Source organism: Eschrichtius robustus, chromosome 5, assembly GCF_028021215.1.
Source record: "Eschrichtius robustus isolate mEscRob2 chromosome 5, mEscRob2.pri, whole genome shotgun sequence".
NCBI classification, from domain to species: domain Eukaryota; kingdom Metazoa; phylum Chordata; class Mammalia; order Artiodactyla; family Eschrichtiidae; genus Eschrichtius; species Eschrichtius robustus.
In genome coordinates this window covers 49,465,565-49,488,715 of record NC_090828.1, presented here as the reverse complement: position 1 = coordinate 49,488,715, position 23,151 = coordinate 49,465,565, and the positions used below count along the sequence as shown (strand labels likewise).

Genomic DNA, 23,151 nt, shown 5'->3' with positions numbered 1-23,151 from the left:
GCTGAGATCCATGGCTTTGGTTGACACTTTTCCAACGCTCGGGACCCTCCACCTCACTCCGTCCTGGTGAAGATTACCACGGTTTCTCTTTATTTGAAACAAATTATGTCAACAGGAACTCATCTTAAGAAAGAAAAGAAAATAACCCTAACCCCAAGTGACCCTATAGCCTCTGTCGCTTTAGGAAGCTGAAGGTAATGAGGATGTGTGGGTGTCTCTCGTGGAGGCGGGGGGCCATGTGACTGGTGGTGCGGGGCAAGTGGCGGGACTGAGTGATGGTCTCAGAAGGAGTTTGTGTTCCGGCTGTCTCCGGAAGGGCTGGCAGCAAACTTCTCTAGTGAGAAGTTGTCGGTACAAAGCTTAACTGAGTGACTCCAGAACCCCATGCCGTCAGCTTTAAGCTATTCACTCAAAAGAGGTTGGAGGTAAGTGTGACGGGTGGGCACTCTGACACAGTCAGAGCCACAAGGAAAAACGTGCTAGACAAACAGAGCCCGTGCGGTCCTGGGAGGTTCTCACTGGACCACCGAGCTTCTCTTTCAGCGTTCTAGTAGGAAAAGGACTCCTGATTGGTGAGAGGTGTGCTGAGCATTGAGATAGTACAGGGTGATGGCCCTTACTTTTTCTTTCATACCCCCTCTTAGCTACAAAACCTCCCTGCAGAACTGACTCCCAAGTCTTGGTATCTCCTGAGCACTATACACCCAATAACGAAAAAGGGAAGTAGAGAGAAGGCTCATTAGGCTAAGTACTGCAAACAGAGTAGAGCCGAGTAAGGTGGTAATATGCAAATGTATGCATCACTAAAGTCTGGGTCTATTAGCAAGCAGCACCCCGTCCCCCCTTTTTAACAAAGTGATTACCGAGCTCTGAATAGGTAGAGTAGAAGTTTAAGGACAGACTCAATTAGTCCAAAAGTAAATACAGTATTCTTAATCTATTTTCTTTATATATCTTAAAATATGATTCTACATAAATTTTTTTCTAAATGTGCTGTGCATTTGTCTTCCAAGAATGAAAAGTTCTCTTCTGAAGTTTTAAGTGAATTCTGACATTGATGTGATTCATTTGATTATTTTCTTTTTTCCCTTGAATCTCTTGGACATCCTCCTCTCAGCTCATTTAAGACTCAAAGAAGTAGGGTTAATTTATCGCTTTTATTATTGTCCTGGATAAGATTGTTTACTGTTGTTGTTGATCAAAGAAAATACTCTTCTGTGGTCTTCCTTAGTGGAGTACTATACAGAGCAATAGGCACAGGCTAAGGTAATTATGGAAAATGTTCTGGCTAGACTTAGAGAAGTCAACTATATGTGAAGGTAATTTGGGGGAGGGGAAACGCTTCATTTTGAAAAAAGTGTGCACTGGTTTGTTTTTTTAAATCAAGTTTCACTTATGAGAAAAGGCAAACTTATTGACTGAACAAGATCTCATCTCCATAGTTATAATGATGGTGTAGGTAATAAAGCCACAGAATAAAGTTCATAGAAAAAAAATGTTTATTTGCCAAACCTCAACTTGTTAAAATTCTGGTAATCTTGATTCTTAAGTCAACCTTGGGCTTCCATAAATCATTGAACTTGCTTAAGGATGTTTGTTGTCTGTTTGAAGTTGATTAGTTCTTTATCACTCATATTGACAAAAGGTAGGTTAAACTGTAGATCTGCCAGTTTAATCTTCAAATTAAAATAGGTGTTAAAGAGCAGCTACCTAAATGAGATGAATAAATCTAAATATATGCAAATGTCAGAAGCAACAAACTGGGATAAAAAGTCTTAGAAATAGTTCCTATCATATTTTATTTATGGTAAAAGGACTTATAGGGACTTCGTAGCTAATCCTTCAAGATTGTGTTTACAAACTGCCCAAGTTAGTGTTTCCTGTGCAAGAGATTTACACTGACTGAAATGATGTAGATTTTTCATATATGGTTCCACGGTATTTGAGACTATTACTTTAAAAAGTAATATATGTCATGTGTGGGTTTTCTATGTCTTTTGATGATTTTGTTATTGAAGAGAATGAGATTTATGCCTGTCTATAACAGAAGAAATTCTAAATATATTCATAAATGAATTTTTTAATTAAATAATTTTCTATACTTATCTAAAAATGTATTTTTTACAGCAAGTAGGATGCTATGAAGATTTATTATAAGCTAAAACTTACTATAAGCTAAAAACAGAAAGCTGAACCTGAAACTTCTCAGAAATAGCAACCTTAATAAGAAACACAAATATTATCTTAAAAATATATATATTCCACAATTTGAATATTTTCAAGTAAGGATTTATGGTTGTCATGTTTTTAATCCCAGTTTTATAGAGTAGTAATTATGAGATCTTTTTTACTTTCTTGTCTATTTGATTTTGACATATTGTGAACTTTGCCTTTGAAGACATCATCACATTTTTGCATTTTGAAATGTGTATTAAGTTAAAAGAATTTTAGTGAGTGTTTTTTTTTTTTTTTCTTATTTCAGGAGAGCACAACTTAAAACATAACATCCATTGAGGGATTTTTCCAAAGAAATTCCAATTAGTTTTCAACCACTGGATAACTAATGGATATTCTGAACATTTTTAAAATTCATATTTTTAAAACATTTTCTAGTCTTTAAAATTATTGAACTGATTTAAGATAGGCTGTAACTGTTAATACAGTGTTCTTTCAAGAATTAGAAGTTACCTATAGAATAAATTTACTTACAGAATAAAACTCATTGTTTACTGACCTTGGTTAATCGCTTTCGTCCTAAATCCAGAATGTAGTCCTGCTACTCATACTGAGGATATTATCAAAATGTACAGACCTTTCCATAGATCATATTATGTCACTCACACAATAAAATTTTAAGGATACTTAAAGATTAAGCCTATTGTTAATCTTGATCCTATTCCTGGGCTTTTAAATATATTCCTTTTCACAATTTTAACTGAAAATACGCAAATCTCCATTTTGCAAGGTCTTACCATCAAAGAGAAAGTTCACTCTACTTGCGATGATTTCTGTTATAAATAGCATCATATGTGTGATATAGCTTTAATTCCATGGAATAAGAAATAAGCTAATATTTTATTAGTGCTCCAGAATATGTCTGAATAAGTTACGTGGTTTAATGACAATGAATAAAGTTTACAATCCGTGTATTCTTATTGTTTTTCCTTAGATTATCCCAAACCACCATTGTGTATGCATCTGTTTATTAGATAGAGACATTTTGTTATATTTATGTTTTGCAGTTGAGCCACAAAAGTTTTTTTGCCCTAATTATATATTTTTAAAGTTTTAATACAAAATATTAAAATGTTTTATATATACTTTAATGCAGAATTTAAATATATATTTAACCACTTTTAATATGGAATTTGGAGTTTGTGGAACTTTGGAAATCATTACTAATTTGTTTATTACTTCTGTTAGTTGGTCAGCATTTTTATATTTCACAAGAGTATTATGTGTTTAAAGACTATGAAATTCAAAAAGAAGGAGTGCTGATTTGAGGTCAGGCAGTGACTCAGTATTATAATGCAGATTTCCTGACTCTAGCCATATTTCCTTTACAATTTATATACTAAATTAGGGAATCCATAGAAATTGGTATGATAATATAGATACTGATAAAGAGATGGTATTGGCGTCATCTATTGTTTGAAGGCACTCTACTTTGCCACTTGCCTTTAGGTGTGGAGAAACAGTGCCAGACTCACAGAATAATTTGAATTCAAGTTTATTTTATTTCTTATCCTCCAATATGCGAACATCAATAATTTTTGTCTTGCCTAAGCCCTGTTCCTGAAGGCTGTCCTCCATTTCCAAAATATTAAGTACCAGGTTTGGCAAGAAAAGAGGTATTGATTTATTAATCAGTTGTCAACATATTTGTTATTTAGTTCATTCAGATTTATTGAGATGCTTTAATTGCAAAGCACTATTCTAGGCACCACAGGCTTTGTGCTAAGTATTGCGCACTAAATATTATGTTAAGATGTATTCATGGATGCTCCGTTCATTTTGAATATGTTGAAAAAATATTCACAGATTTTGACAAGTTTGCAGGTTTCTTGTCACTCAAGATATTTTCATATGTATTCATTTTGAAAGTATGAAAAAATTCTGGGTTTTTTCCCTTGTGTATCCAGGAACTCACTAAAATTAGGTAGGCCTTTGAAATATACTATATGGACTTTTGTTCTAATTATCATTATCTAATATAACAGTATTTTTCATGTCATTCCCTTACATATTTCTTTATCTCCTACAGTATATAATTTAAAAGGTTTCTCCACTCACTAAAACCCATTTATGTGGCACATTTAGGGTTGTGCATAAGACTAAAGAAACAAGTTGTTGAATTAGTGCTGCTGAAATGTTATCATTGTTAGATTAATATCCTCAAGAAAGGTCAGGGGTGAGGGTGGGTTAGGGTGAATAATATATGGCTAAATTTCCCCACTTTATAAATTTGGTCATGTAATCAGTTATATACTTTTCCAAGTTTCTTTTACATTATTATACATTCAGTATTAAAGACCATCTTGTGTCTCACTTTCCTAAACCTAAGGTGACATATATTATTTGCTATTCTTGTTTTTTATTCTAGCAAAACTTTACAACATGTGTGTTTTCAGAACACATTATTGGAGTAAGGAAAATAAGATTGAAATACTGATATTATGACCTACTCAAAAATGTAAGCAGTATTTTAAGGCAAATGTTGTCAAGTAACATCCGTGATTCTAACATATCTTTTTTAGTTTATCAAATATTATTTAAGTTATTTTTGATAGTTGAAAGTCAAATAGTGACATACTATCTTGTCTTTCCTTTTCAATTATGCACCAGTATTTTCTAGTTTATTGATGACTGCTATTACGTTTTTGCTGAAAATACAGATCAACAAGAGCGTTGGAGACCACTAATCCAAAGGTTTCATATAGTTGTATTTGTATTCAGGACCAAATTCAGTCTGCAGAAGTAGTTAGTTTAGTGTGCACTGTGTTTTACAGTATTTGGGCTTAAATGCCATTCAAAGGGGAATACACTTCACAGTTTGCTACTGTCTATACTATTTTTTACTGTTATATAAGTTTTCACTTATGTATAATACCTTCCTGACCAATGAAGGCACTTGAATTTTCCACTTCTTGTTTAGTCCGAGAACCAAATTTTATGTACGGGGAGACAGAAACATTTTCGTCATTCTACCCTTCATGGTACCAACTTTTAGATAGACAGTAGTCTTCCAAAAAGTTTTCTGCATGTTTGTATGTTTCTATACTGTTTATTATGTATTGGTTGAACTGCTCAACAGTATTTTCCAGATCATATATCTAGGATATTATGACCTATCATAATAATTATAATATAGAAACGTGGATTTGAGGATGATGCATTTTTGCATTTTAAAATTGCAGACTTTCGCTCAGACCACAGGTGTTTTTAGTAATTTCTTGTTGTTTTTGGTCTTTTTGAATGTAATTTTAGTCTTTATACTTTTGGTAAACATGTTTAGTTCATGTAACATACTTAGAAAATAGTTTTTTGAAAGTATTATACATAGGGGAAATCATACTTTTTAATAAATGTAATCATAATACAGTGTTGAAATAATTTTCTCAGCGATCCTGTTTAACTGAGATATTACTATTTTATGCAATTGTTGTAATTAGGAGTTTGAGTAATCCTTCCAGAGAGAAAAAAATAGCAGTTTTAATCTGTGGTATACTGCAGCCAAAATTCATATAGAAATTTTTATATTTATTTTTCACTTTTTTATATTGCAAACTACAATAGTAATAATTTTATTAATTGTATTCTCTAAAAATCTTAGCCTGAAACCATTTGATCTGTTTTATCTCATCAAATTATCCTTTGCCTCTGAGAAAATTATTAACATATATACAATATTATGATGTTGTTTTCAACTAGCAAGTTTTCATTAATTTTATAAATGTATTACAGTACACTTCCTAGCACAGTATAAGATAAAGTGGGGTAGTAAATAATTAAAACTCAATCCTAGTTGTCAAAATAACAAAGTCCATTACCTGATGTAGTACTCTGGACTCTTTCATAATGGTTTGGCACCATTAGAAGAAAGTTATGTACATTTCTAAATGTAAGTACATTTAATGTTTTAAATATTTATGATGACAGTGCCATATTCAAATTATAAGAAAACGCTTTTTACTTACATAGCTTTAGAAAAATGAGCTATGCTGAGTGTGATGACTGGTTTTATGTGTCAACCAGAATAGTAGCCAGTTATTTAAACGAACACTAATCTAGGTGCTCTGAAGGTATTTTGTAGATATAGTTAATGTCTGTAATCAGTTGACATCAAGTAAAGGAGATTACCGTCTATAAAGTGGATGGATCTCATGCTATCAGTTGAAAGACTGTAAGAGCAAAAGCTGAGATTCCTTGGTGAAGAAGAAATTCTGCCTCATGACTGCAGCATCAAACCCTGCCCTGAGTTTCTAGCCTACTGACCTGTCCTACAGAAGCCCCACAAACCCACAATCAGAGTCAATCCCCAGTTCCTTAAAGCTCTCTTTTCCTCCCTCTCTCCCCTTCCTCTCCATGTATTCCACCCGCCCCCCCCCCCCGCACCTCCCCAATTCTCTCTCCATCTCTCCTGTTGGTTCTGTTGATCTAGACCCCAAACAGTACACTGAGGATCAGTTATTACATCTCTTTTACGATAAGACAACTCAGTATTTGAAATATAAATCATATCTAATTCCAATTGGATTTAATTGGAAATAGGTGAAATTGACGTTGTTAAACTAGGGTTAAAATTGATAGACCTTAATGTGGAATGTTTTTGTTGTTTTATAAAGGAATGTATAATAACTTTATTTTAAATATTTGCCTGGATTACTATGTATCTCTCAATCAATCTCCCTGGTTCCTCCCCAAAAAACTTTTATAAAACTGTAAAATATAGTTATTCTTATCTGTTCAGCGCCAATAGCTAATCATACATACATTTATTGTACTTGAAGAAAATCAGGCTATCTTTAAATGAGAGAAAATATTTTTAAACTTAATATCAAAAGTGTACAATTTGGTAACCCAAATTTAAGAAAGTTGGCTTTAATGGGTGGCTATGTAAAATGAAGGACTTAAATTTTACAAAACAAAAATGTTTTCATGAAAAATACACAGAATGGTGTCAGTAACCACCAGCCAGAAACCACCAGGAACAGAGCTCTAGTTGAACCAAGTTGGACCTATTGGTACTTGTTGGAACAAGATAAACTGCACACCATGGGGAACCTTGATGCATCTCATGAAGAGGAAATAAAGGAGAGTTTTATAGGTTTTGGGATTGTGTAAGGTGATTTTGTGGAGTTTATTGAAACATTGTTTTATTCTGGATTATCCTGTGAGAAAGAAGGGCCATTCTACAATTGGTTATTTTAGTGCTTTTTCTCTAGGAGGCAAGAGGAACGGAGTGGGGGCAAAGCTGTAGTTGGTAGAGAAGCAGCTTTTGCTCATGTTGTCTGGCAGATGGGGATGTTTCATAACAAAAACAGTAGGTTTGTTTTTGTCTGTCCCCAAACATGATTGTGAAGTGGTCTTGTTTTTTCCTGCTTCCTTCATGCTCATCAATGACCTTGTCTGATGTTAGGGGACTGTGAAACTGTTTATCTTTGATAACAGAGCCATACCTTACTTTTTTTTTCTATTTATTTATTTATTTTATTTTTGGCTACATTGGGTCTGCATTGCTGCACACGGGCTTTCTCTAGTTGCGGTGAGCGGGGACTACTCTCCGTCGCGGTGTGTGGGCTTCTCATTGCGGTGGCTTCTCTTGTCGCAGAGCACGGACTCTAGGCTCGCAGGCTTCAGTAGTTGTGGCTCACGGGCTCTAGAGTGCAGGCTTAGTAGTTGTGGCACACGGGCTCAGTAGTTGTGTCTCATGGGCTCTAGAGTGCAGGCTTAGTAGTTGTGGCACACGGACTCAGTAGTTGTGGCTCATGGGCTCTAGGCGTGCGGACTTCAATAGTTGTGGCGCAGAGGCTTCGTTGCTCCGTGACATGTGAGATCTTCCCGGACCAGGGCTCGAACCCGTGTCCCCTGCATTGGCAGGCGGATTCTTACCCACTGCGCCACCAGGGAAGCCCCATACCTTACTTTTTGATCTAGACAAGTTCATAGCTGACAGTTCCCAGGGGCTGCTTTTTTCTTTCTCAGATATGACACGGATGGTTGCAAAGAAAAGGGAGGCAAGCCCATCAGAGAATTTCAAGGAAATGAGACCCAAAGCTGGGGAGTATTAAGGATGAGGGAGGGAAGGAGAATGGTTGAAGATTACCAAGGTGGAGCGTGGAGGACATGTGCCCTGCACTGGCACATTCTTATGAGGACTCTGGGGAGATAAAACAGTCCCCCCTCTCTTGAGAGAGATACAGGGGAAAGGCTTTTCAAGAGAGACAAACTTCAGTTGGCGCAAAATGCTGAAGTAAAACTTCAACGAAAAGTCTAAAGCTATAGAGATTTCATTGATAAGGGACACTTCTGAATTCAAGACACAGCCCAAGTGTTTTAGGACATGTAGGAATATAGAGAATTTTGTATAAAAGAGGTTGTAACATAATCTCATGGAGATTGAAGTCCAGAAAATGAAGAAAAATTTGGGAATTCTGTACTTCCTGTGGCAACTGACATTACTGGGGATACAGGGTAGGATAAAACTGGTTCCGATAATCCCAGTGCAGGCAGTGGTAGCAGTGGAGTGGTGAACCACGACAGAGAGGAGGAGTCTCTAGAGTGCAGGCTCAGTAGTTGTGGCACGCGGGCTCAGTAGTTGTGTCTCATGGGCTCTAGAGTGCAGGCTCACTCTATTGGGGAGCGCTCAGAGTTCTCGGGGTCATCTTAGACGCCTCCTATGGGACTGAATTATGCACAGCCCTATTGTGAGCCTGAGAGCTTTCTCCTGACCCTTGCTGAATTATCATGCCAGAGGGGCATGGTTAGCTCTAGTGCACAGATTTCCTCCCATATTCAGCCCCTGGGGGCAGGGGGCAGGTGGGGAAGGTCAGTGTATTAACAGTGATACACAGGTTAACCCATCCAAATTGCCTTGTTTGTGTCATTCAGATAGGAAACACCTAAAGAATTTGATGTGGAGCAAGCAAATTTTGTTTGGAGAGAATTTAGGAAATTGCCAACCACTTTGGATTATGGAAAGTAGGGACGTTTTGGACAATAAGTAACTGAGGAGGAAGTGAGACCAGTTACAAAGAAGGAAGGGATTTAATGATGAGCGGTTTGAACTAAATGATTTTACTTACAAGTGGTCAAGGACAGAAAGATGGGATAAAATATGGATTCTCTCCTTGTTTAATGAAAGGTCTCAAGTGACATGGTCTAGTGGCCTCCAAGGAAGTGTCAGCGGAAATACAGTAATCTTTGTGGTACTTCCTTCAAAACCTGATATTTAGCAAATCACCTCTCTTTGCTGAAATGAGACAAAGTTCCTTCATAGTAGGGAAGAGAATGACTACTTTCACTCCAAGATTGTGTTCTTGCATCCAGTTTAGCATGCCTTTGTCAAAATATTTACTGTCATACTTACACAGTGATTGAAAGCACACTTTATAACCAGATGGACCTGAGCCCAAATCCTAAATAGACCTCTATATCAATAGTGAGTAAAACTTTTCGTAACCAGCATCCCAAATATCAACTCTGTACCTATATAGTATTTTATATCAAATTTTTAGCGTAACAGAAATATGCAACTAGATATTTTTTGACATTAAGTGGCTCGATAATGTCAAGACTAAAGACTCTGATTTTATTTGTATTTTTCCTACAGTTGTAAGGTGGTTAGTGCTCCAGCCACCACATCTACATTCTAAGCTAGAAAAAATGCGTAAAGAGGAAGGACAAAAAGTTGAATGTTCTTTTTTTTTTTAAGAAGTCCCACTCAACAGTGTTGCTTATATCTCTTCTGCTGGAGTTGTGTCATAGGACCACTCCTAAGTGCAGGGAAGAATGGGAACATGATTAATTAAGCCAGGCACATTGCTAAGCTCAATAAAATCAGTGTTATGTTAGTAAGAGAAAGAGGTAACTGATCAGACAAGAGAAGTCTACCACAGCTGGTCACTAGCTTTATGACCTTGGTCAAGTTCACCTTTCTATCAGTTATATTATCCTTAAATAGAGGTGATAAATAATACCTACCTAGAAAACAGTTTTGCCCATCAAATGAGATGTGCAAGTAAAGTAATTTGCACAAGGTTTGAACCTAATAAACTCCCAATAAATGAGGGTAGCTATTGGCAACATTTCATACTGGAACATTCATATCTAGAATCTCATCTATTCAATTCAATATGTATAAATTTATATAATTTGGACACTTTTAGTATTGCATAATATCAATGTTTCCTTTTTTTTTTCCTGTTTACCCATGGCACTCCTTACATATTTATCTCCACCCAAGATTCATAAAATCTCCTCCCTTAGAGGAGGGATTGGGCCCTAGATATTACAGTAGATAAAGAAATGAAAATCTTATGGAAACCATAAGATATAAGACATTCTTTTTTCTCATAAAGTTCGTGGAGCTATGCTCTGTACTCCTAGGAAGCTGGCTCTTTAGGAGAGCTTAAAATTTCTTTTAATTCTCTTCAAGAATGATTTCAGTAGCTGTGATTCCCTTGCAATGTCTTGGATCACTGCAGTTCTGGTATTACAAAATTAATATTTACACTAGGGGGCGGCATAACATTTCCTCTAGCTCTCGTATACACAGGTATAGTAAATAATCATGCATTAATAAATTTGTCAACCATAGGGTTACCACAGTTTTACTAACTAAAAGTCACTTTAAAATTTTACTGACCAAGAAGTCAATATGGAAATGCAAAATAGATGTGATGTATTTGCTATATACTTTATTTGTGTACTTCCCCAAGTAATTATTCTTGGCCATTCTCTACCTCAGTCACATGTGATACGTATAGTAATACGGAGGTAGCATAGAGTTGGTGTGAAACCATGCCTTACTAGCTTATCACTCTTGGCTGTAAAAGTGTCAGTTTTCACTCTTGAAGTGGATATTTTTGGTTTCTTCTGAGTACCTTCAACATACTAGATTTATGATTCTTGATGCCCAATTTATGTCATAGTTATTTTATAATTAATTGTCATAGTTAATTTATAATTAAATTTGATTGACATTTTCATGGACTACATTATTAAGCAAAATAAAAGTGGATGGTGATGACCATTTGTTAAAACAAGAATAACACAAAATAAAAAATATGTGAAATTGTGAAATCTAAACCTTATTTTCATAATTGCCCCATGTGATACTGCAGAATAGTTAAAAAATATCTGAGACTCAAATTTCCCAGTTTTATTAAAATTTTATGGAATTTCATCCACAGAAATTGGGATTAGATTTCTTAGGGAAAACGCACACATTGCATAAAATAACACAAACTGTTCTGCTTGTGTTACTAATCGCTGTGAAATTATTGATACAACATGAAAGATGCAATTTTTTATGGCTCAGACTTAGAGGAGTTGATATTATGATACATGCTACTACTCAAAAACTCACAAGACGTTTTTTAGGTAGAATAATATTAATAAAATTTCAGATGTTTTATGGTACATATTGCTGTCCTGGAGAGCCACATTTAAGACAATCTGTTACCATATTATTCCACAGTAAAGGGTTAGTGAAGTAAATAGTAGTAATAGTAATAATAACAATAATAATGAATCAAAACAAATTGATCCTCTTTGTACAGTGCCTAGCATAGCTGTAAGCATAATTTGATGATGTAAGAAAAAAACTAGAGACAGAAGATATTGTTTACTTATAATGTTAAATTACTGTAATTAAAATACTATATCAATAATTCAGTTCAGATATGCTATAGTCTGAGTAATTATTCACCTTCTAGGCATTAAACATGCCAACTATTTTGACTTATTAATAAAGTGCCAATACAATTATGTCAACTACAGAAACTATAGGTCATGTGAGAAATTCTTCTCTCTTTTCTCTCAGTACCCTACATAAAATAAGTGCAATATCTATTCTTGGACACAGGCAAAATAGACATGTACACACACAGCAAAATGATGCACAGGTATGCTCTCTCTCTCTCTGTCTCTCTCTCTCTGCCCCCCGCCTCCCCGCCTTCCTTCTCTTCCTCTTTCTCTCTAACTACTCTCTTGCTACACCCCCACTGTAGTCTAGAAAATCAGAGAGCATATTGTTTTTCCAGTTTCAGCCTGTCTGCATGTTTGTTTCTCAGGAAGTACATAGAATTCTACTAATAGTTCCTGGCCATGTCCAGAGAGCAAAACAATTATTTATTTGAAAAGCAATTAAGAACTCCTCTTCCCCCTACCTCAGCCACTGAATATAATATCAGAGATCTGAAAATAATACTGGTAAGATTTTGAGAAATCTGAAGCAACTCAGTGGTCAAAGTTCCTCTGTATGGCCATAATCCTAGGAATTAAAAATAAATAGAGGAGAGAGAGAGAGAGAGAGAGAGGGAGGGAGGAAGAAAGGAAAAAGGAAGGAAGGAAGAGAGGGAAAGAAAGGTCATTAGTTCTTCTTAAGCAGTAAAGAAGAATATAGGCTAATATATGAATGTATATCAATTTAAATAATTAGATGATGGTACATTCGGGTTTGCCTGGGATAATCCCAGTTTAGATTGTTGTCCTGGCATGGTACCGCCTTTAACTCTTAGAGTTATTCTGATTGGATGATAATCTATATGGGCATTCTGCTAAATACAGAAACCTCCAGAGTGACAGGAATCTGCCTGAATTGATTCCCTGTTGTCTATCCTGTCTTAAAACCTACATTCCTTTAGAATTTGTTGATTCTTATGAGAATGGTATCTACGGATGATGTGTTTAATGTGCTACTTTGCTATTTTTTCAACAACCCTAAGTCCTATTATACGCAGTGATAAAAGAAACGTAGTTATTCTTTCTCCCCACCTTTTGGCAGTTTGAGTTTAGCCACATCATGGAAGAAGGGATATTCAGAGGCAGGAGGATGCAAAGGCACAGGGTCCATTGGAGATCCCTTGAGGCAGCTGCAGTACAGTGAAGAGGTGAAGGGAGCCACAGTGAGTTTCCACTGGCCACATACCAGCCAAGCCTTGTCAGTGAAAAGTTCCTGGGGCTGAAGAGCCAGCTGCATTGTTCCAAGTTGACTATTTTAGTGACAGAATTTTGCCCAAGCATTGCCAGTTTCGGTTCCTGGACAAGCCTCATTCAACAGGGTCACCTTTGAATCTGTCAGCTACCTAATACTCTTCCAATAAATGTATTTTATGCTTCATTTAATGAGTTAATTTTGGTTATTTTTAGCTGAGAAACCTGACTAGAATTAGGACAACTGTAGAACTGTAGTTTTTTTTTCCCAAGGATGTGAAACATTTTGCTGGGTTTTACATCTAGAGAATTTTGACAGTGTTTCACTCTCTCCTTTGCTTCCCATCATTCTCCTTCCTTTTTATGGAAGGGGTTCAGCCTCTGGAACTAGAGAGACCTAGGTTTAAATTCTGGCTTTGTAACTGGGCCAGTTATTTAACCTCCCAGGTTCTGTTTCTATATCTATATCTACAGATAACAAAAATTGTAATTCATTTTGCTATACACCAAGTGTTATTTTAAACATATTACATAAATTATACATAATTTCTGCTGAAATGCTTTGAAATGGATACATGTGAACAGGATTGCTCTAAGGATAAAATAATATAAGGGAATTCTCTACTTCAGTGACTGGCACATAATTAAAGTTATTATTTTTACCATTACTGATACTTAAAGAAGACTTGTCCTTCCTCCTTTTCAAAGCCAGTACGTGGACTTGTGCTTTTCAGACAGAACATGAGAGATGCCAAATGAATAATAGAGAGTATAGGTGCTTTAGGGATTCCAAAGAAAAACAGTCCAGAGAATTGATCATACAATTTAGCATCTATATATGGCCTATGAGTGGATTGCCTAGTTTATCCTATGCAGGAAAACTGAAGTTCTCTGGCATACAGATACCAAACTAGATGATCATAATTATCACCTGAAGATTTAGAAAATAACAAAATCCTGGACTTCACTTCATAGCTACTAAATCTTAATATCAATGGTTGGGTCCAGGAGTCTAGCTTTCCTAAGAGCCACCAGATGACTCTCACTGTTCTAAGGTAAACTGCATCTGGCTTGGTATCAATGGTCTTGTTCCAGAAGGATGTTCGGATGTCACACATTCATACTTAGTATGAGAGATGAGGCCCTGTTCTCATCCTTTCTTAGGTTCGCTGCCAACACTCCTCCTCCTCCCACCCCTGCCCTCAAATAGATCCTCTGGAAAGCTAACAAAAATGCATTTGTTTCATTGTAAAGGAAAATGAAATTAGAATAAAAGTTTAGTTAGAAAATAGTTAAAGGATGTAATCTTAAAATTTAATAGAGTACAACATCTATAGATGGGATGAAAATGTAAGATTTTATTTCTTAAGCAGAAAAAATTCTAGTTCTAGGTTCAGCCTCATGAGACAATTTACTTAACTTGGCCGATTCCCTTTTCAGCCATGCTTTGAATATATTAATTCATGTAGAAAGTAGTGGTAATAATGCATTTCATAGTATTTAATAGTTTTCCATGTATGCTGTGTTTTTAATCATTGTGTTGAGTAGCAAAGCAAGTGGTTGAGCTAGTAAACAGATAAACATCAGGTACAAAATAAAAGCTGTAAAGGTAAATAGCTTTATGAAATGCAGGGTGATACTATGTACTTTTATGAAAAGTATATCAAAGATTTAACATTGATAGCTTGGATTTATAAATAAAATCATGTATCATAATTACATTCTTATTAAATCAGATGATATACCTCAATTACCTTTGAGATTCAAATTCAATTACATATTTTATTTATAAATTTTGCGTAGGTATTCTTAAGTTATTGCTTACATGTATGGGATTTCATACATGTAATCCATGTTTATCATTGTTTAGAATTTTTATTTGTAATGTGATTATGATACCATCAGAATCAATTTCTACAATTGCGTGATTGAGTCCGTTATTTAATATAGTTTTGATAAATCATCTCAATATCTATGATTAATCTTATCTAAAACATGTTTTCAAATTGTATTTTCAAATCCTAAGAAGAAATCAACTCATTTAATGAAAGTTTTCAATTTCTGAGCACTTATTCTCTCAGGTCCAGTGCTAAAACTTATATAAAATATTTCATTTAATTATTTCAGAAACTCTTTAATTTGGTATTATTACAATTGCCATTTACAAATAAGAAGACTTAGTTTTTAGAACTTATGGAGGCCATCTGTGTTGCTTTTTTTTTTTTTTTAACATCTTTATTGGAGTATAATTGCTTTACAATGGTGTGTTAGTTTCTGCTTTATAACAAAGTGAATCAGTTATACATATACATATGTTCCCATATCTCTTCCCTCTTGCATCTCCCTCCCTCCCACCCTCCCTATCCCACCCCTCTAGGTGGTCACAAAGCACCGAGCTGATCTCCCTGTGCTATGCGGCTGCTTCCCACTAGCTATCTATTTTACCTTTGGTAGTGTATATATGTCTATGCCACTCTCTCACCCTGTCACATCTTACCCCTCCCCCTCCCCATATCCTCAAGTCCATTCTCTAGTAGGTCTGTGTCTTTATTCCCGTCTTGCCACTAGGTTCCTCATGACCTTTATTTTCCCTTAGAGTCCATATATATGTGTTAGCATACTATATTTGTTTTTCTCTTTCTGACTTACTTCACTCTGTATGACAGACTCTAACTCCATCCACCTCACTACAAATAACTCCATTTCGTTTCTTTTTATGGCTGAGTAATATTCCATTGCATATATGTGCCACATCTTCTTTATCCATTCATCTGATGATGGACACTTAGGTTGCTTCCATGTCCTGGCTATTGTAAATAGAGCTGCAATGAACATTTTGGTACATGACTCTTTTTGAATTATGGTTTTCTCAGGATATATGCCCAGTAGTGGGATTGCTGGGTCGTATGGTAGTTCTATTTGTAGTTTTTTAAGGAACCTCCATACTGTTCTCCCCAGTGGCTGTATCAGTTTACATTCCCACCAACAGTGCAAGAGTGTTCCCTTTTCTCCACACCCTCTCCAGCATTTATTGTTTCTAGATGTTTTGATGATGGCCATTCTGACCGGTGTGAGATGGTATCTCATTGTAGTTTTGATTTGCATTTCTCTAATGGTTAATGATGTTGAGCATTCTTTCATGTGTTTGCTGGCCATCTGTATATCTTCTTTGGAGAAATGTCTATTTAGGTCTTCTGCCCATTTTTGGATTGGGTTGTTTGTTTTTTTGTTATTGAGCTGCATGAGCTGCTTGTAAATTTTGGAGATTAATCCTTTGTCAGTTGCTTCATTTGCAAATATTTTCTCCCATTCTGAGGGTTGTCTTTTGGTTTGGTGTTGTTTTTAATTCATAGCTGTCTTGTGAACACTGTAGATCTAAATGGATATGAACACTGAGATTTAACTTATGTATGTCCATGTCTATTCCATTTCATTTAGTTTAGCACAGAAATAATGAACACCTCATTCTCATATCCTAGAATAAATATATGACTATGCCCAGTTATAGAGATTCAGAATTAGGAAATCTATATATAAATCCTTAACTATTTCCCCCAAATATCATAGTTTTATTCTCAATAATGCTTTTTTCTTTCATCTCTCTAATTGTTTTAATTTGCATTATTGTCCATTTGTTTGCTTATCAGTTGTGTTCAATGAAGACAATTTCATGTTCCTTTTTCTTCTTATAGGTAACTGAACAGAAGCTAGTTAATTAGATTAAATAATTTAAGTGTCAGATGGTATGTTTTTGTTTTTATATATATTATATAGCGTGCAAAGTCAGAAGAAAAGAGATTATTTAGTAAAATATATGGTTTTAGTAAAATTCAGGGCTTAAGATTTTTTTTATACTTTCAATTCACTTTGCAATTTCTACCCCCAGCTTTGTTCATTCCTAGTGTTTGCAATCTTCTATTTACGAACTATTAAGAGTAATAAAAGTTCTCAAACTAAAGCAGATAATAAGTTATTTGCAAGTCGTTTATAGCTGAAAGAGCACCATCCTTTTCCAGCCTGTATTATTGGGTTTTTCATTTATAGGAATAAGATAAGAGAAGCTGTACATTTTCTAATCGCTGGGCTTTGCAGCACACGTTTGTAGAGGGTTGGCTTTCAGCTTTAGACAGTTCATAATGTGTAGGTTATCCTCCCATCTTTATCAGAAGATTATTTTCAGGGAGTGTACAAGAAAATGAAAGGATCTGAAGCCTTTTAATATATTTTTTGGTGAAATGCTGGTGCTTCTAAATTTATTTTCCCTTAATTGCTGGCATGCTGCAGAGGAGAGGAGCAGGGGATGGGAGGGGCAATGAGAAAAGTACCCTGTGATGTGTGAACAGAAAGGAGCCTCTGAGCAGCCCTTTGGTATGATTTGTAAAGAACTTTCTACTCCATCCTCACCTGTTTGGTCCAAGACTAACTAAACTGTGTGTGTGTGTGTTTTCAAATTAAATGTTGTTATAAGCTCTTCTGGGGTATCTGGGATCTGAAGAGAATAGGAACATTTTTAAAGATTAACAATGTCTTTATGCTGAGAAAACATTATAATAACTTTTTGATACAGAGAATAAAGGAAGTCAACCTAGTTCATTACAAAACAGAAGCTAGAAACAAAAACTGTATGGCTAGAAGTAAAACTGATAATATGTAGTATCCTTAGAGTGGAGACTCACAAGATAATAGCATATCCCTACATCACATTTCTTTTAAGTTCATATTTTATATAAATATGTATTTGTTTTTGTTTTTTTTTTTAAACTTTGGGTTTATTTATTTATTTATTTATTTATGGCTGTGTTGGGTCTTCGTTTCTGTGCGACGGCGTTCTCTAGTTGCGGCAAGTGTGGGCCACTCTTCATCGCGGTGCGCGGGCCTCTCACCATCGCGGCCTCTCTTGTTGCGGAGCACAGGCTCCAGACACGCAGGCTCAGTAATTGTGGCTCACGGGCCTAGTTTCCGCGGCATGTGGGATCATCCCAGACCAGGGCTAGAACCCGTGTTCCCTGCATTGGCAGGCAGACTCTCAACCACTGCACCACCAGGGAAGCCCCTAAATATGTATTTGTAATATAAAAAGCATATGATTTTTAATCAGGCAGGTACCATTATTACCTCCATTTTACTTATGAAGAATTGAAGAGAATCTGTGATCTTGCCAGAGATTATGAAAGCTTATGAGTGGTTCAGCCTAATTTTGTCTTAAGTTGTGTTACAGTCACAACCACAATAAGTGGTAGCTATTTATATAAATTTTTATAACAGTAATGCTATAAGCACTTCCGTTTTACAAAGAATACTATAACTGAAAGGTCAGTTAAGTATACAATGCCAATTTTATATATTATTTGCAAAATACATATTCTACATTCTTCCTTTAAAACTGTTTATGATTAAATCTATACATAATAACAAAGATATCTCAAATTAGAAATCAAATATACATTTCCAAAAGTAAGTATACAAGTATTCCCAGGGGAGCATATATTGTAGCTTTTATATTACAAATTTTAATTTTATGTCACATAATTATATAGGTTTGTTAGAGAATCAGTAGTGAATACTTACTCTGCTAAATTATACAAACTATTAAAGACAGTTTGTATAGAAACATTTGAAGAACAGAATAATCACATTTAATCATAATTTGTTGAGCTATTGTCTATAAACCCTGATATCTATCTTGCATGCCAAATATTGCACGCAATGAATTTAGAATTCATTAACTTTAATACAAATTCAGAGGGACAAACTGTGTGACAGAGATCTCTACAAATATAAAGGAAAATACATTGCTTTATTTTCTGCTAAAAAATTGCTAGTTTTGCAAATTGATTCACAAAAAAGGAGAAAGGGGCAAGCTATGATTTTCACTGGAAGGAAGACTATCTGTGAAAATAAGGTTGCATTTTCCCAGTAGATAGGAAGCTAAGTGATTTGATTTTTATTTTAGCAATTATCTCTCATTAAAAATTGGCAAATGGACTCATGTATTTATTCATCAAATATGAATTAAGCAGGGTAGTAACACGATCTGATGATTTTCCCTTTCTTCTCTAGTAGTTGCTTAGTCATCAGGGTGTGGAATCACACCTATTCTCCTTGCTTGAGCCAGTTGAAAGTCATCCTCAAGGAGAGGATGACAACATCTTAAGTGGAGAGATAGGAAAATAGAATTTCAAATGGAAGACAACAAATAGTAAATAAAATAAGAGATAATAATAGACATTCTGCAGAGAAGAGTTGTAATTATTGGTAAGATAAAAAGTGTCATAATTACTCGATCAATTTCGTTAGCTACAAACATGAACACCCTACAGATATTTTTATAATTTCAGAGTCCAAGGAAAAGGGTAGACTATTATTTTTAATTATAGTAAATATTTAAAAAGAGGGTAGTTGTCATTGATTTCACAATTGAGTATTTGGATTTTAATGGATTTTATTTTTCTATAAATTTAATTTCTTGTTATCAAGAACAATGAATAGATGATTGACACATAAGTAGGTAGATAATAGATAATGACATAGACAGAAGGAACAGACAAATATACACTGCTGTTAATTTCTGTCAATTTTGAAATTTTAGAAAAATTAGAAAGTAAATATCATATATACACATATAAAATACTCTTGAAATTTTGTTCTATTTCCCCAGACATTTATTTCATGTCTAATTTTATTTAGAATCATTTAGAAAAGCTACTTTCCAGATTAAATAGTTTTCTTTCTATTTTTAACAACACTATCAGATAATTTTTTAAAATATTTAGGTACTTAGGATCAAAATTTAGAATGCTGACAATTTTCTGGTAAAATACCTTATAAATTTGTATATTAATCTCAGTAACACATTATTTTCCATTATCAGCATTTACATTAATAATTACATTGTCCATATATTTGCATAAATTGTATATCTTTCATCTATATTTCTAGATGGACAAGTTGACATAAGTCAAAGAGAATTGGATTTAGGATTTGAAGACCAAGTTCCTGTCTAATTATTCTGTCTAATTAACTAAGACTTAGTTTCTGGATAATTATGTGTGATGCCTGAAAAAGTATTTATCTTCTCTGAGGTACATGTATTCATTTATTTCTGTATTCCTGTAATACATATTGATTACCTCTATGTATCAGATTCTGTACTAGGCACTATTAATACAATGGAAGGCAATTTAAAGACTTGGTTCTTTGCTTCTAGAACTGTCTAATACAGTGGTCTCTATAGTGGGGTGCATGCACCCTAGAAAGTGTGCAATATACTTTATAGGGAACAAGTAGAAATATGAAAAATAATCTTTATATTTGTGATTATCTCATTTTAAATTGTTTTTATAATGTTTTATACTATGTAGAAATGCATGTTTGTATTGGTATATTAGCTTGAAAGACTTTTGTTAATAGGATTGTGCTATCAAACAAATTCAGAGACTGGATTAGTATAAGGAAAAGAGTTGAATGAAATGAAAAATTTTATTATAGCCAAGGACAATATAAATTTTTAAAGAAAGACTGAAAATTTTTTTGGCTTGGACATTTTGAAACATCACACACTTGATGTCCCCTGTTGTTTTACAATTAAGCATCAGTTTATACATAGTATGTTCTAGACACATTTCCAAGCAATTTGTTTGAATTAACACATTTAATCTTCACAGCAACCCTGTTTGGAAGGTATTCTGATTTTTATCTGACTTATGAGTGTCATTCAAATTCAGGTAATCTATCTCCAGAGCAAGAACTCATATTCGCTATGGGAGCCTGTCTCTTACATGTCAAGTTTATTGATAGAGTGCTGTGATAATAGCAGATCTGGAAATAAGTATACTATTTGTAGTTTTAATCTATTTTTCATTATTGCATATTTATATTATGTCATGAGATAGGCAGTCTTTCTATTCTTGTGAAGTACATCTTTCCCCACAGCATTAATTTATGGTTTTCTGATTGTATTCTTTTGAAATGCTATTTGAATAGTCATGAGAGATTGAGTCAAATTTAAACCTTACAATGTGCTGAGCACTGCATCAGGACCTGGAAAAATGGAACCTATTGAGATAAATTCTCTACACCAATAGGAACCTCAACTTTGCACTGAATATTAATATAACATTTAAAACTATGTGTAAAATGCTGAATGAAAAACCTGCCCCCCTCATTCAGTAAAATTTCACTCTATTTATTAAAACTGATTTATAGTTTATATACTTTGGGGTATATCAAACTTATTTTGGTTTTTATATCAATTTCAATAGTACAAAAAGTATTATTAAATCAGTGTTTAAGTTGCTTTCAGAAAGCACTGAGAATTTTATATATTTTGTATTGAAACCAAATATTGACAAGTGTTTTATGTGGGTAAAGTTATAAGTACCTATTGTGGGTTAGGTGCTAGAAATGTAATAGTGACTAAAAGCACACAAGTTCTCTGCCCTCGTAAAACTTACGGTCTAGCAGGGAAGGTAGGTGTTGATCGCTAAGTGTGTTGTATTAGGTCCCTTGAACTGCCATAACACAGAACCACAAACTGGGTGACTTATAACAACAGAGTTTATTCTATCACAGTTCGAGGCTAGAAGTAGGAAATCAAGATATTGGCAAAGCCATGCTCCCTCTGAATCTCTAGGGGACGGCTGTTCCTTGTCTCTTCTAGCCTATGGTAGCTTCAGGCGTTCCTTGGCTTGTGGCAGCAGAACTTCAATATCTGCCTTCATCTTCATGTGATGTCTTTGTTTCTGTGTGTATATGTCTCTGTCTTCAACTGACATTCTCCCTGGGTGTCTTTGCTTCTTTTCTTATGAAAACACAGGTCATTATTGGATTAAAAGCCCAACCTATTCCATCTTAATCGTCTTAAATAATTACATCTACAAAGACCCTATTTCCAAATAAGGTCATTCTGAGATACTGAGGGTTAGGACTTCAACATATCTTTTTGGAGAACACAATTCAACCCATAATACTTATCGTTGCAAACTATCTTAAGTACCATGGAGGAAAGGTACAAGCAGAATGAGAGCATGTGCAATGGGGAATGGATCTAGTGTGGAATGTAAGGAATGTGGGATTCAGTCAGAGAAAACAGAATGGGCATGTGACTTTTGGAGAGAGGAAGCTCAGCATCTTTAAGAAACTGGAGGAAAACCACTATGACTAGAGATTGAGGTCTTCGTGAGGAGTTGGTGGAGATGAGACAATAGCAGTGCATAAGTCGAGAAAAAGCAAGATATGGGTTTCCTTATGAAGGTGAACTGAGCAAACGATCTAATTGCATTTTGAAAGTATTGATTCAGCTCAGTGTTGGGAAAGATAGCATGAGGAGGGTACAGTAATGGATGCAGACACAGCAGCTAAGGGGCAATTGCAGCAGTCTAAGCTAAAACGGCTTGGATTAAAAGAACATGTTCTGAGAGATGTGTACAGCTTTAAGATACATATAATAAACAAAACCAACAGGATGTATAATAAATGGTATGTGAGGAATGAAGTCAAAAGATGTGCTGAGAATGCTCCTAAATTTCTCTCTTATAGCGTATACAAGTATGAATACCACTCACTGGCATAAGAGCTAGTGATATAAATATTATGAATATTATAAGTGTGTTTTTTTTGTTTTTAAAGTATTTATTTATTTATTTATGGCTGTGTTGGGTCTTCGTTTCTGTGCGAGGGCTTTCTCTAGTTGCGGCAAGCGGGGGCCACTCTTCATCGCGGTGCGGGAGCCTCTCACTATTGCGGCCTCTCTTGTTGTGGAGCACAGGCTCCAGACGCGCAGGCTCAGTAATTGTGGCTCACGGGCCTAGTTGCTCCGCGGCACGTGGGATCCTCCCAGACCAGGGCTCGAACCCGTGTCCCCCGCATTGGCAGGCAGACTCTCAACCACTGCGCCACCAGGGAAGCCCTATAAGTGTGTTTTTAAACAAGAAGTACTTTTCACAAATATTTCAGGCATGTAGTTAGATACACAGATTTAGAGGTCACAGATAA

At 35.1% G+C, this 23,151-nt stretch overlaps 1 protein-coding gene across 1 annotated transcript in view; it reads left to right on the top strand.

Annotated features, from left to right (window-relative positions):
• Positions 1-23,151, top strand: part of ZNF804A (zinc finger protein 804A) — a 303,065-nt gene that overhangs the window by 310 nt on the left and 279,604 nt on the right. The window lies entirely within an intron of this gene.